Raw genomic sequence first — 16,270 nt, forward strand, 5'->3', positions numbered from 1 at the left:
TATGTGACTTTAACACAAAATCATAATCTTCCTGAGGAATTTTTCATTTCTTTGAATTTTTTTCTCTTTCTTGTTTACCTACTACTGAGCTAAACTACTCCTTTATCACCACCCATTTCCTGGTATCCTCATCTCTTTACCTGAAGAGCCACAGTGAGACTTCCTTTGCTAAAACTCAGAAAGAAAGGAGAAATGGTAAGCCTGGCTCTTCTCTCGAGCTTGATAACGAAGTCCAGTTTCCTTTTCCAAAAGAAATTAAATATCTGGCAAATTAAATGTCTTTTAGAAGAAACCAGACAAGCGAACTATTGAAGTCCAACAAACCACACTCCAAATCAGGATTTTAACCCAGGTCTTCCTGCTACTAAAGGGAGCATCTAACATTTGCCCAGAGTCAGAAGACCTGGTTTCTGCTTCTGAGTCGTCAGCTGACTCCATCTGGAGAGCAGATGACACCTCTTAAGCTCTGCTCTGGGTTTCCCCATCTACCAAAAACGAGAACCAGAGGTGTTCTTCAGTTTATATTTAAATATTTTTATTGCTGCAAGACTTCCTTCTCTTGACTCCGAGGAAAGTCACACTAGAAGTACTTTCCTCCTCTATCATCATCTCTCTCCAGCCACTCCCCACATACCAACAGTTTCCTCTCATGTGTCCTTGAGATAAATTCAATTTTGGTAACTAGTCAGAACATGGGTCATGAACCCAGCTGACAGGAATCTTACTGCTAAACATTTTTGTTTTCAATTTCACGGTTTTTTTTTTTTTTTCTTCCTTTCCCATTTGACAGGAAGGCAATCATTCTTTCATTCATTCAGCAAGCATACACAATGAGCCTGGATGCCACATGGACCAGGATCACCAAGGAGATCAATAAATCTCAGTAACTTCAGTTGCCCTCCACTCCACAGACCAGTCCCCACAGTGGGCACCATTTCTTTACAGGTCAAAACTTTGTTCTTTTTTGAACCGGAAAATTTATTTTCTGGAACTAAAAGTAATATTTCTAAGTGCTAGCTTAAAAAATGTGTTTCTGGCATTATGTAAAAGTAACCTAGTCAGGATTATAAAGCACATCATTATAATGCCAGATTTATTTATAGTGTTACATTGAAATCATTATGTTCAGGAAAATTTATAAATTCTGAAAGTTGTTTTAGATTCCTTGGATTAAAACACACACACACACACACACACATACACTCCATCCTAAAGGATGTTGACTTTCCATCAGAACAGAAGATCTGGACTGGCAAATTAAAATAAGTTGTGAACGCTCTCTTCTCTTACACTGGTATATGGTGAATATGCTCCCACTTTATCAGCTTCATGCCCCTAAAATCTGTGCAATCCACACAACCTGTTTCCAAAGTATATGTTAATAAAGTGCTAAGAGTTGTCAATGCACGAACATAAGAAAGCTCCTGACCAATGTTAATAGTAATTACTCCTTCCTTTTAAGGCAGAAACTGCTGTCTTCAGCCTCAGCCAATTTTAGCTAGGTGACCAGTTTAGAAAGCATTATTGTAAAATGCAGTTTTACTGATTCCAGCTTCTCTTAATGACTCATCTTCAGCTGCACAGGCTTCAGAAGATGGGGCAAATCATATCAACAAGAAAGGTGCAAACTGCTATTCTAATAAGACCTTGGCATCACAGGATTTCATACTGTCTGTAATTTAAATCTTACCTTAGATTTTCAGAGATGGCAAAGAAATTGTGTGTTTGTATGTGTGTGTCTGTGTATGGGCAGTATCAGAAATATAATAACTTTAAAACTTTCTTAACATGCTGGCTTCCTTTCTGGTCTTACAGAATGCTTCATAATCAAAACAAAACAAAAATATTGGAAGTCTAGCACAAAATTTAAATGACCTGATAAAATCATTCCTTAAAATGGCATATCTGATTTCCCAGAAAATCTGTTACTTCCTAGCACTATTCTAGTCCATATGGAAATACTCAAGATCCCTATAGAATGACAATAGGTCATCTAAATAAGTCTTTATAATAAATGATCCTTTATTTAAAAAGGCAAGCTCTGTTTCAGCCCTGATTGGCCAAATTATTAACTAAACGATGAATGCCAGCAACATATTGTAACTTTCCCCCTCTCTCTAAAATATAAGTCCAAACTATCTTCTTTCCCTCAAAAAGCAACCTTCGTTCATAAAAAGTAATTCATTCTATAAACTGCCCTCTGACAATCTCACAATGATTTCTCAATTATTATCAGGAAAATTATCCTCATAAAAGATGTTAATTTATCTTTCTAATTAACATTGTCACCTACTTTCTGGTTACTCCTATCTGGAGTAAGCTAGAAGGAAGTTCCACTAAAGTAAATCTCTTAATTACTTTCACTGTCCCTGGGAATAAATGAGATCTTAAAAGAAAGGATACAAAAGAAAAGGGGTTAGAGGTATCATTTTCACAGAGAAAAGCACAAGCCAATGGCAAAGCAGCAAATGGTTTTTTGACAAGATCTTCCACAAGCAAGGTAACATTATCACTAACTTCTATTGAGCATTTACTATATAGCAGTCTCTAGCTAAACACTTTACATGTATTGCTTTACTTAATTTCCATAAAGCTGTATCAGGTAGGTACCATTGATATCTCCTAGAAATAAAGAGCTGAGGTCTGGCCAACTAAATCATTTGACCAAGATTGAAACAAATGGTGGAGATGAGACTCTTACAGCATATCAGAGATAAACTCCTTCACCAATTATAATAGAAGTATAGTCAGTTTTCAATCACAGTATTGGAAGTATGGTATTGTAGAAAATACCATAGAAGAAGGCAATATATCTAGCATTGAGCACTCAAATTCTTAAATCCGGAGCCAGAATATAAATGTCTTTACTCTTTGGTAATTATAACAAGATATTCTGTCTACCATAATGTAACATTATTGCTGCATAATATTTACAACTTCCAGATTTTTAAGACATTTTCCAAACATCTGCATTTCTTCCAAAGCATTTGCAAATACCACATAGTAACTCTTTTCAGCACATCAGTCTGAAAAAATAATAAGCATTGTCCTTTATAAATGACTGATGCAGTGTAATTATTTTCACTTTAAAAAAACAGAACTTTACTTTTTTCAAAAGTATCAATGATCTCATTGCAAAGCATTACCAGAAATTTACATATAAGTTTGGAAGTATCTAATTAAATGTGAGCTCTGCAAATTCCCAAATTAACTATATATATAAATCATCATGAGTTTTCTCACACATTCTTCTGAAGAACTCATTTAAAAAAAAAAAAAAAACTTACATTCAATGTGTGTTTTAACTTCCCCTCTCCCCCCAACCCCCCCCCAAAAAAAAGCTATCAAAAGAAATAATCAAGCATTATTGATTATTCTTCTCAGAATTATTTAAGGTAATCTATTCTAACTATTCATGTTTTTCTATAGGATTAAATGAAATACTCAGAGAGGTTATTAACCTTCCTATACAAAAACAAAAAAATACGTTCAAAGATTTTTCTAAGAATTATTCAATGAATTAAAAACTGAGCAGGAACTAAGGTAAATACAAAGACCGATTTTTACCTCAGCAGTTTTTATATCACATTTCTTTTTTCTTTAGTAGAAAAAGAGGAATCCACCAAGTTCCCCCTCATTTTACTAATAATCACCCTGCAAATAGGCGATCAAAGGCAGTGTTACCTATACTTGATAGAAGCACTTTAAGTGAAATTGATAACAAGAGTGTATACAAACCCCCCACCCAGTCTTCTCCCTCGTCCAAAGTTGAAATATTTCTGGACTAGTAATGTCTTAGTTCATTTCATTAAGGCACATTTCAATTAAAATAACCCAAATTTAAGTATATAAAATTATTTACATTATTGAAATCTTTAATTTGTATTTAGTTTTTGGCTGGGTTACCTTTTTATGTTGGGAAAAGAGTATTTAGCAACAAGTGGATGCTTATGTTCTCTTAAACTAACAATAAAAATAAAATGGCACTTCATATTGTAAAGGCTAGAGGGACCTTACGAAGTGGCTAGTTTGAGCTTCTCATATTGCAGAGAAGAAAATGAGACAGAAGCAGGTAAGTAAGGTACTCAAACACATGAAGTTAGGTGGACTCTAAACCTCTGAGACTATGATGCAGGTCTCCTGACTCTCATGGTTTTGTTCTCCTGGAATATGGCATACTCCATAACTTTCAACTCTATGTGTGCCTTCTAGGAATAATCAGAAAAATGCAAATCAAGCTTATGTGAGCTATAACTATCCACCTGACCACCTTACTCCCATAGTTAGTGGGCTGGCTACTTTGCTAAGAAGAAAATTTGCATTAAGCTTTACACACATGTTTAACCCTGTGGCCCCTGTAGGCTCTCTGTCAGGGGAGGGGACAGAAAAACAAAGGAATGAGGAAGGTGTAGGAGAGCACTCAACTGGAGAGAAACAACACTGAAAATATACCAATAAAATCCACAGCAGCTATAAAGAGAATGACCTTATGATGCACAATGCAGTGTGTACTGTGTGTACATGGTTGGGAAGATAAAATTAAGCTGAACACTTGAATCCCATATCCTTGAGAGATATTTTTCATTTTCTTTAGCTTTCAATCTTATCAAGAAAAAATTCAGGACAAATACAGGTCACTAGGCAGTAGCAGCTATTGCAGAGTATGTGAGAATATGTCATCTTTGCTCCACCTCAGAAAATCTTGGACTCACTAGTCCAGTGACCCTTTAACTCTGGTTGGACAGTCCAATTGTCTGAAGAGCTTGTAAAAAAAAAAAAAACTACTGCTTAGACCCCATTCCAGATAAATTAAATCAGAATTTCTAAAAGTGGAGTCTAGGCATCAGTGCCATTTTTGTCCCTGTTACTGTACAATATGTGATATATCTCATTCAATCTTATAATAACAAACAAATGTTTTTGTTAATACTTCCTTCATAGAGGGCAATAAGGCTCACAAGAAAAGACAGACAAGGTATGTTTCCTACTTTCAATGAAGGGAACTTACTAAAATTCTGAATTGTTTTCTGCTGTCAATTTTATATTTCCATTTTGGTATCATCTAGTTTTTTTTTTTTTTTTTTTTTTTTTATGTTTACCATGATTAATGGGAAAATGCAACACCCTGCCCCACCCCCACCCATATGCACACACAAAGACGAAAGTGCCATGCTGACCACTAGAAGCATCTCTCCAGACTGACAGGGGTCTATTGATTAAATTGTCAGTTCTTTTGTTCACACAGGAAGAAAAAAAATCCATTTAACCACGTTATCATCTAACCCACATTAGCTTTATTTCATATTGTTTCTATTAAGGTATCATTCAGGGGTTTTATATAAATGAAATAGAAATTTACATATACTATGCAAATTATCTTCTCCGGATCACTCTTCTCACTTTGCCTGATTAGAAATTCAGGTCAGTTAGGTTGACAGAGAAGGTGGTAAAAACGGTGCCTTAACTCCATAATAATTACTGGGAAGAGTCTGCATCCCAAACTATCTCTCCACAAGATTAGCTTAATACACTGATTCTCACAGTACTTAAATTAGCAATTTGACCCCAATATCGAAGTCTATGTCTAGATTTCAAAACAGACATAAAAAGCAATATGTCTTCATATAAAGTTCTTCATTTACATCAAATAAATGAAATAAGGCATGAATCAGTTTCATATCTTTTTCCCCCATGTCTTTTTCCACCAAGGCAGGAACTGTTTCTGTTGTCTGTCCTTCCTTTTTATTTACTTTTTATGACCCAGCACTTTGTTAGTAAATATGAAGGTACTGTAGCTCACAGTTGCATTTGATTTTTTGACTTTTTAATTTCAATAGGAATAGAGTCTTTTTTTAATCTTTAGTTTAATACAAAAACTGAAATGACTTCTAAGACATGTGAAGGAAGAAAAAATCAGCACCATAAGACAGAGCAAGAAAAAGAAAGTTAACAAAAAGAAAAAATCAGAATAAAGGAAAGAAAAACATTTCCTTTGGAAACATTCTTCATGAATCAGTTTTTTGAGACCAGCAGGCAATTACTATTTAACATACAGAAAAACACAAAATGTACAAATGCACACAAAATTTAGTTTGTTGTGCAGATCTTTGTCCCTCAGTCTCAGTGTAAATCGAGATTCTAAAAGCCCAGTTGCACAGTGACCTTAAATTTCTCAGAATGGTTTATTAAGTTCAAATAATCACTAAGCAAATATCTCATTTAATCATTCAAGAAAAAACAAACTCAAATGCCTGTAGGAGCCAGGGGAGGCAAAGTAAACAAAGCATGTATGAGGGAAGACAGGATAGAGGAGGCAAGGTAGAGTTCTGGAGATATATGCCCTTATTAAAGGAGGTAGCAGGGAAAAGTCAGATTTTATCTTCTGAATCCCCTATGATGGAAACTAATACAAACTCTTTAAATCTCTTTTAGGTCAAACAATTCTCTCTGAGGGGGAGGCAGCCTTCAGCTCTCGTCTACATGATTGAAAGACAATTCAGGAGAGAAACCAAAAATTTATATTATCACTATATCCATAAGCATTCTGCTGAATTTTGTTGTATTGTAGGTTATAATTTGTTAACCATATGAAATAATGCAGTAGAGCCTCTTTTCCAGAGTCTCCCTCTGTCACCCAGGCTGCAGTAGTGGTGCAAACAGAGCTCACTGCAGCCTTGACCTCCTGGGCTTAAACTATCCTCCTGCCTCAGCCTCCTGAGTGGCTGGGACCCAGCTACCTTTTTTAAATTTTATTTATTTATTTATTTGTAGAGACAGGGTCTCGCTCTGTTTCCCATGCCGGTCTGAAACTCCTGGACTCAAGCGATCTTTACACCTCAACCTCCCAAACTGCTGGGATTACAACAGGTGGGAGCCATAGCACCCAGCCCATGTCTGCTTTCTTCAAGATATTTAATCTTGAGTTTTTATTAAACTGACCTGAATCCCAAAGAATAGAAAGATTATCAGAGAAGACAAGCATAAAGAAGACTGAACCACTTTTAATGAATGGTGATTCAAGGAAAGGATAACTAAACATGAATCACTTGGAAACATGAATAAATACAAACAGTGAGTTTCTGTTCATTCACTTCTCTGCTTGTGGCAGCATTTTGAAGGAGAAGATGAATGAAAGGTAAGGAGTGAGTAAATTTCAAAGTCAAATGATAACCCAAATAAAAACCACACAAGATGAACAACAGATATACAAACACCCCTTCAAAACAAACATAACTCATTTACCCTGATCCCAAAATAACAAAATTAAACCATCTAAGAAACTCCACTGGTCATTGTTTACAAAGTAGAGAAAGACTAGTCATGTAATAGAAGGGAATAAACACAGAAAGCAACGTAAATGTCTTTAAGGTAATGCAGCTCACATGCCCTACCTGGAAAAAAAAAATGTGTTTCTTTAATGTATTTGTGACAGCATACAGAGGGATTATGGAATTTACATGTTACTGCCTGTGGATCAATCACCTTTATATATAGAATTACCTTTACATATACAAAGAGGAAGTAAAATAATTTATACTTCAACAGGTTTACTTTCTTACCAAGTGACTTAGATATAATAATAATCAATAATTCCAGCCTGTTTTTACAATCTTGCTTCACCTATTTCCTCTACTTTTCACCAAAACTCTGTATTTTCTTACATCAGTTCCCATATTCTCATTCTTTTTTTAAATGTCAAAATATGTAAAGCCAGTAAATTACCAATAGAAGAAAATAAACGAATAAAAGTTGCATATAGCTCTATACATTTACTATTTATATTTTACATCATAAGAACTTACATCATAAGTACAAAAAACAAATAGGATTATTAAGTGAATGCATTTTTCAAACAAGTTATTAAATTCAGATATAGTCCTAGCTATGTTTACTACTAAATTATAAGAATGGTTACTAGTACATTATAAAAATCAGTTACAGTATTATGTAGATTAATCTTTCTCATTTAAAATCACAGTGTTATTCAGTCTGTATCAACTATCCATTAAGAACAAAATTAAAAACATATAATTAATCCAGTCTGTCAGTGATGGACATTTGGGTTGATTCCAAGTCTTTGCTATTGTGAATAGTGCCACAATAAACATACGTGTGCATGTGTCTTTATAGCAGCATGATTTGTAATCCTTTGGGTATATACCCAGTAATGGGATGGCTGGGTCAAATGGTACTTCTAGTTCTAGATCCTTGATGATGGGTGCTGATGAGTTGATGGGTGCAGCACACCCACATGGCACAAGTATACATATGTAACAAACCTGCACGTTATGCACATGTACCCTAGAACTTAAAGTATAATAAAAAAAAAAAAAGAAAAAAAACATATAATTAAAGATGACCTAATGAAATCTCAAGGAAATGTCAAGGTTGGGATAAATATGAAGAAATTCCTTTATATTGACAGACTCAGAGATGACTGGATGAGAAATAAGAGTACAGTGCATACTAGACCAGTCCATACTTGTCTAGCAATTGAACCTGAGTTCAACTAGTGAAAGTGACATGTAAAAATAGGGGCTATGAAGAACAGAAAACCAAACACCACATGGTCTCACTCATAGGTGGGAACTGAACAATGAGATCACTTGGACTTGGGAAGGGGAACATCACACACCGGGGCCTATTATGGGGAGGGAGGAGCGGGGAGGGATTGCATTGGGAGTTATACCTGATGTAAAGGACAAGTTGATGGGTGCTGACGAGTTGATGGGTGCAGCACACCAACATGGCACAAGTATACATATGTAACAAACCTGCACATTATGCACATGTACCCTAGAACTTAAAGTATAATAATAATAATAATAATAATAATAGGGGCTATGTGTAGCAAACACAAACATATTCACTAAAGAAAATTAAGAGAACAGTATCTTTTCAGTAGTATCTCTGGGTATAAAAGGAGAAAGTAAGTAGCAATTGCTCAGTAATTATTGATTACTGATACCGTCCTCTCTCATATAGAGAATGTGACCAACTGTTTTCTTCATTTAAGCCAAATTCTGTAGGAGCATGAGACAGACAAACATCCCTAGCTGTCCTTTTCAGATTACCACTCCTAGCTGTCTTTTTCAGACCACTGATAGGGCTATGGTGTGAAGTCAGACTTTATTACCAATCTGCCTCTGCCCTGGGGTGTCCTCAGTTACCTAGGAATGAAATAATATGTATGCACAGATTTCCACACCCACAAACCGAGTGGGAGGACTCTAGATAATGGAACTCAACTGCTTCAATGTTAGAAAAAAGTATGTTAGTGGATAACCCATGTACTGTGCAGAATATGCATTAAATATAGGATAAATTAATGGCTCATCTAAAAGTTGAATAAAATTCCATTTCCACGGAATCAAAGGTTTTTATAAGTCAATGTAACACATAATAGGTATGAATTATCCATAAACGTGAATAAAGATTTCTTTCCAACCAATATTCCTTCAGGGCCTATGATATGCTAGGAATTGTGTTATATACTTGGGACTGCAATGTCCTTGTACTTCAGGTACTCATTATTTAGTGTGAAAGACGATCAAGTAATCACATAATTAGAGTACAGAAACTGTGCTATGACTCCTGCTTTTGAGGGCCATAAGCATCAAGTTTAATAATGGAAGTGCACGAAGCCCATACTACACTGAGATGGGAGGCAGGAGAGGATAAGCGGATCTGAAGAATGGCCTCTAAAGGAGATGACACCTAATCTGACAAGGAAGTGGAGGGAAATGTGTCCAGGCAAATGAAAAGTCATGTGCAAAGTCTCCAAAACAATGGTAGGCCTGATGGAGAAGCAAATGGGGACCTAACATAGAGGAAGCTTGGACTTCCCTATTTAAGTAAAGAAAAACACCAAGAGATTTTAATCAAAGGAATAATAAGCAGCGCTACTTCTACACAGCATGCCTCAGCTACTGAACTACCTCTAAATTGGTCTTCACATTAAACACCTGCCTAACACCCTTGAATTCATATAACATCTACAATCATATTCCAATTAATATTTCAAACTCCCATCTCTTATGAAGTAATAATTGACTACACAAATATTTTCCGAAGGTGAAAATGTGTTTTGAAGAAAAAAATAACTTTGAGAACTGGGGTGAGAGTGGGCGGTCAAGATGAACAAAGGTATAGAAACAGGGCTACAGGGAAGCAGAGGGCATGTTATGGGAAAGCAAATAACTGAAGCACCAACTAAATGTAGTAAAATTTCAGTCTTGAAAAGCAGGACAAAGAATGATGAGGCAGAAGGGGAGGTTAAATGTCTTTAATTTAATTTAGAAGCTAATGGGGAACTAAAGTATTGTAAATGGAAGAGTGAAAAGTTGCATGAGAAAATCTACTGCATCTGCAGAGAGTGTGCAGATGAAACTAGAATGACGATAGCCTTAAATGTGGGGGCATCTGAAGCAGGTATTACAAATAGTCTCAAAGAACATGTAGCAAACTCCACTAATTTTATCTAATGACAAGATAAACAAATCTGATATAACAGAAAATTTAAATGACAGTTCTCCATTATAAAACATGCTTCATTAAAAAAAATCTTCATTACATAACAGAATTTTGGGGGGGCTGTTTTTTAGTAATAACAATTACCCAGAATATAATGTATAATGTATATGTGTAACAGATAATTCTATATATAATATAATGTATATGTGTAACAGATAATTCTAAAAGAAAATTTAACATATGTAAAAACATAATTAATTCTTTTCACTATTCAAATTCTCTGTTCCAGATCTTCATTTTAAAATTAACATATGCTATCTCTGGCAATTTATACGACTAACAAAAGTGAACTCCAGACTGACAAAATTACTAAAAATGTTCAATAAATTGAGTCCAAGATGAGATGTGTATTGTGCAAGAATTTATAATCAGTTTATATACCAATATTTACTCCACTATTAATATTTACACTATTGATATTATTGTTAACTTGTATAAGAAGATGGTTTTTAAACTTTTAAAACCTTTTTAGTTGAAATAAGTAATTTCCTCCTTTTCAGGGATATTTTCGATAGCCTGAGTTAAAATCAATATACCTAACCAACATAATGAGACCTCGTCTCTACAAAAATATTAAAAAATTAGAGAGGCATGGTGGTGTGTGCCTGTCATTCCAGCTACTTGGGAGGCTGAAGTAGCAGGATTACTTGAGTCCAGAAGTTCAAGGTTGCAGTGAGCTATGATTGTACCACTGCACTCCAGCCTGGGGAACACAGAGAGATCCACTCTCTAAAAAACATAAATAAAGTAATAATAACAATAATAAAAATCAATATGGAGAAGAAGAATTGATAAATTCTCATTAATTTTCAGCTAAAGCAAATGGAAAAGAGGTATTACTTCTTTTCTGCAAAAATACTTGCACGTAGTTAATCATCAGTGAAAGAAGTCTGAGAAAAGAAGGCAAAATTCTGTCACATCTCACTGATTACATTCTTAAGCTGGTACATAGTGATTTGCAGGCCTTCAACAATTTCAAAGAGAATTCCGACCTCACAGTTTTTACGGTGCTACAGGACCACAATGCTGAAATCAACTTAAATATGTAAAACCATCTTCCTCTAGAATAGTACCCTAAGTATGTCAATACCACTATAAAAAACCTGCAACTTGGACAGTCAACAATACATACAGTAACACTGTATTTAACTGCTAATTAACTAAAGATAATAAAATTGCAACTTTATCTCACCTCTATATCTAGATAAACCTAAGGAAGATTCCCAGCCTATAACAATCCCTATAGCATATTATTTATACTTGCTGAAACACATTAGGCTGAATGTATTAGTCATATATACAAGTAACATATCTAAACCAAATGTCCAAGAATTCTGTGCACTCAAGATATCTTCCTTAAGATAATATGGGAAAAAAAGCCAAAGGACAGTATCACAATTTGATGTCTATGCTGTGTTCCTGAAACTGGTCTCGGTATTTGATTATTTTATTCTTTTTACTAAGTTGGCTCATGGGACGTCCTGCTAAATATCAGCTGCCCAAAGTTTATAAACGATTTGTTCAGCCCAAGAGAAAACTGCTATGAACATTACAGAGGAGCAGATATAAAATTCATTTATCATGTCTAACTGTAACAACTTAATTAACCTTTTTTATTTTCATTGTTATCTTTAAGCAACGTCATTCCCTTTCTTCAAAAATTTGTCAAGAAGATTGAGACCCAGTGCTGTACGATTACACAGCCGCCCTCCTCTCCAACTCAGAATCCCTCTGCTTCCTCAATTCCCTCTTCTTTCACGCCTTTCTCTGAGTTTTAAACATATCACCCTCTCTACCAAAGCAAATCTTTCACTCGTTTTTCATGAAAGTGACTCACTGCCAACTCTAGTCCATTTTTATATCAATTATGCACCATATTTCTCTTTCATTTGCAGATTCTCCCTGTGGGCTGGCTCCTTTCTCTCTTCCCGCAAAAATTTTCAGGTATTCTCTGTGCTTAAAAAAGGGGGTGGGAGAAGACAAAAACAAAGATGAAACTTTTCCCTGCTCCTGCTCCCACCTCAACACAACACCTTTGTGACTGTTTCCTCTCCCATAAAAATGTCTTAAAAATGATGACTGCCCCAGCTGGCTCTAATTCCTCACTTCCTACCCTACCTCATCTCCAAGTATACTTGTTAAGCCATTTCTACTTCGCTTAAAGTGCTCTCCCAAAGACTAACATCTGTATTTGTCCACAAGCCCACTACTCCTTCCACTGCAAGCTAGAAACCTTGAGTCACCCAAGACATACCCTGTTATGTCACCCTATGCATGCAGGTTCTAAATATTTTAATTAGTTGATATTTCCACTGTTTGTCTCAAATATATATCTCTTGGTGCCAGTATATTTGTTTCGCTGATTATTACTTCAACTTACAATATTGTGATACTTTCCTAACTGATCTATCCCCCTTTGGATTTATCCATCGTCTAAGACAGGCTATAACAAATCTTGCCAGACTTAATTTTAACCACTCTTTATTTACAATTCAGACTATAATTCACCATATACCATCATGGAACAATCATCCTTCCAGAAGCCTAGCAACAATCATGCCACTGTCCTCCTCAAAATATTCACTCAATCTTCGTTAGCTCCACATTCGCAAGTGAATGAAATGTAACCTTCTTAATTCATTACACAAGGCTTTGAACACTATGGCCCCCAAACCATCTTTTTAAATCTAATTCTCTCTGACTTATATTCTAGAATACAGGTAAACAATATTAAATTGTTATACCCATCCACGAAAATACGGATAGAATTCTATTTGGTTTTGTCTTCTCTTATAATGCACAGAAATGAACATAAGCGCCATACAAACAAGGAACTCGTGTGTGTGTGTGTGTGTGTGTGTGTGTGTGTTTTAACTGCTATATATCCCCAGAACCTGGAAAACTTCTTGGTATTAACAGGCACTCATTAAATATTTGTTGGAAAATTTTGTTTCATAGCTGTGAAACACAAAGTACACTGCTGGCATAATTAAGCACCTCAACATGAACATCAAGAAGAAGACAACATATAAGTATTTGTAAGGTAAGTGTCCAAATATGGCAGTAATACAGAAATGCAACATCAGTAGAAGTCAGGCCTTTACTTTACTAGTCTCTATAAGTTGCTCATTGGTTTTTCCAGGAACATGTGAACATTTCATAAAATTTTCGTTAGCCCATGGTAATCGCGGCGGCATAGAGCTGGCTGCTGAGGATTTCATTAAATTTTAGAAGGAGTTCCTACAAATGGAATTAAGGGCACATAACGTGTGAGATGGTAATGAAAAAATACATTTCACATACTTCAAAGGATGCTTCACTGACAAGATCTTTGAGGAATACTGCATAAAGACAGTAATTTGTAAGAGGCAAAAAACTGTTTTAAGAGGTTCTGAGTTTGTAGCATTTTTACTATATAACATCTGTGTTTTTTAAAGTGGCTATAGCTACTGCATAAAAAGGAAGTATCAGCGAGATCCATGACAGGTCATTCATACGTGTGCATAGCACCTTCACAACCAATAAAAACTTTGTCAATTGTTGTAAATATGTGTCTCAATCTATTGCTCTATCAAAAGGCATACAGGGATGTTCAATGTCAGGTACTAGATAAGCTTGTTCAAACTAAGCTTCCTTCCACCTCCTAGATTCATAGGAAAGGACAGCTCACTGCGTAATACCGTACGTTCCTAAAAATATGTTTAACACTAATTATTTGAGATGCACTATCCTGCAAGAAATTAGATACCAAAAGTGGTTTGCAAGTAGACAGTCTTGGTCTATTAAATGGTTATAAGTAAAGTACATCTTCTAGAAATGACACATCTGCATATTGGCAAAAAGGGTCCATCCAACTTCTTTATACTTGCTTTGTTTAATCTGAATGGTTTCAATTTCTTAATTTACAGGTGGGATAGTAAAGTCCTTGATGCATAAGACTTACCAATTCCATGAGTCATTTTTAATTATGGTATCTTTTACATTCCAAAAAATCATTTCCTAAAAGTCCTTTTTGTAAATTTGAACCCCAAAGTAGATTAAATAGTGTGACTTTATGAATTTTTAAGAATTGTTCCATAAACTACATGTAAAAATCAATTCTAATAATTTTTAGTTAGACCTCTGTTATATATATTTGAGACAGGGTCTTGCTGTATCACCCAAGGGTGGAGTGTAGACTCAAACTCCTGGGCTCAAGCAATCCTCCCACCTTAGCCAGTCACTTCACCTATGTTCACCTCCTCCCTCTCCTCAAGGTCTCTCAGAGAGTTCACATCACACACAGAAACTATTCTGCAAATAACAGCACTCCCACCTGTCTTCTCAAATCTTCTGGATTTCTCTTTACAGGATTCTACATGTTTTCCAAAACTTGATAATTAAAAAAGCAGCTTTCAGTCAACAATAAACTCATGACACATAATAACAATTTATGCATTTAGCTAGTAAGTTATATCTTATATAGTTAAAATCCTTTCAGTAATTCTTTCTATTCAACCAATAAGAACTGATTGGCGCCAACCATCACTGTTAAGTGCTAGTTATCCATTTTCCCACCTGCATACCACCAGTTACAAGCAGAAGTTAATACTGACTGTAAGTGTAAACATGATATTTCTCTTTAATCTTCTAATCAGAGAAAGCAAACATAAATTAAAAGGCAGTGGGCATTAGGAATTGCTTTCTCATGGGTAAGTCAGTAGAGTAAGAATAAAGCACAAATGAAAAAGCACTAATTAAGGAGAAAAATTTTTAACCTATGGCTTACTTATCCATCACATAAACTGCTTTGTAATTCTGTCCCCAATTTGTCTCTTTAGGGGAAGGAAGAGGTTCATGTCCCTTCCTCTCCCATCTTTAGGAATCATTTCTCTTCCTGTTGCTACATGAGTCAGCACCACCAGATGTGGACAGCTTCCTGCTGTTTATTAAGAGGGAAGGTCTCCCCATAAACTAATATAGTGAAGATAAACCACACACAAGGGTAAAAGATGGGCCCAAAAATGTGGTCGACAGAATTAAAGACACACAAAACACAAACAACAAAACTGCTGTTGGTGAATAAATGTCTATGTTGCTCACTGATACAACTTACCTTTTTAAAACAAAATTTAAAATATAACATTTTAACTACTTAGTCATTTGTGATCATTATACTGTAATGAGATTATGATTAATTTAATTCACTTAATAGTTAGGAATAATGAAATTTTCTTTATTATTACTTAGGCCTAATTTGCTTCAAAGGGCTTCCCTTACACCCCGCCACTCCTCACACCTCAAGGTTAGGTCAGTAATCTTGCCATTTATGGATACCTCACTCACCACCCTTAGCTGATAATATGATTACATGAAACTGTTTCTAGGTTTATCTCCTCCACTATACAACTTCTATTTCTATCATCCTAGTTAGAGCACTTAATACTACATACCACTTATTGAGTATCTTCAATATACTTGGCCTACTACATTATCTCATTTATCCCATAACTACCTTATGAAGTACTATTAGTTCCATTTTATATTTAAAGACATTCCTTAGAATTATAAATAATTATAAGAATTATAAGTAGGTGGCAGTCAGAATTTAAACCCAATTCTGTTAACCCCCAAAGCCTGGATAAATTCCAGAGATATAATGCCTCATTCTATAATATACAAGATATGTAGGAAAATAAGGCAATCATATCAAGATTCACTTATCTATTCAACAGAAATTCATCCAAGAAAAGTATGT

At 35.2% G+C, this 16,270-nt stretch overlaps 1 protein-coding gene and 1 long non-coding RNA gene across 3 annotated transcripts in view; both read right to left on the minus strand.

The window, feature by feature from the left end:
- PPP3CA (protein phosphatase 3 catalytic subunit alpha) overlaps positions 1 to 16,270 on the minus strand; it is a 331,871-nt gene that overhangs the window by 238,921 nt on the left and 76,680 nt on the right. The window lies entirely within an intron of this gene.
- Positions 1,559 to 14,974, minus strand: LOC117064204. Its single transcript, XR_004429324.1, has 4 exons — positions 14,849 to 14,974; positions 9,915 to 9,921; positions 8,424 to 8,426; positions 1,559 to 1,570 (listed from the first exon to the last, which is right to left on the minus strand). It is a non-coding gene; the product is annotated as an uncharacterized LOC117064204 (long non-coding RNA).

This window comes from Trachypithecus francoisi, unplaced genomic scaffold, assembly GCF_009764315.1.
Source record: "Trachypithecus francoisi isolate TF-2019V2 unplaced genomic scaffold, Tfra_2.0 Contig01566, whole genome shotgun sequence".
In the NCBI taxonomy this organism is placed as follows: domain Eukaryota; kingdom Metazoa; phylum Chordata; class Mammalia; order Primates; family Cercopithecidae; genus Trachypithecus; species Trachypithecus francoisi.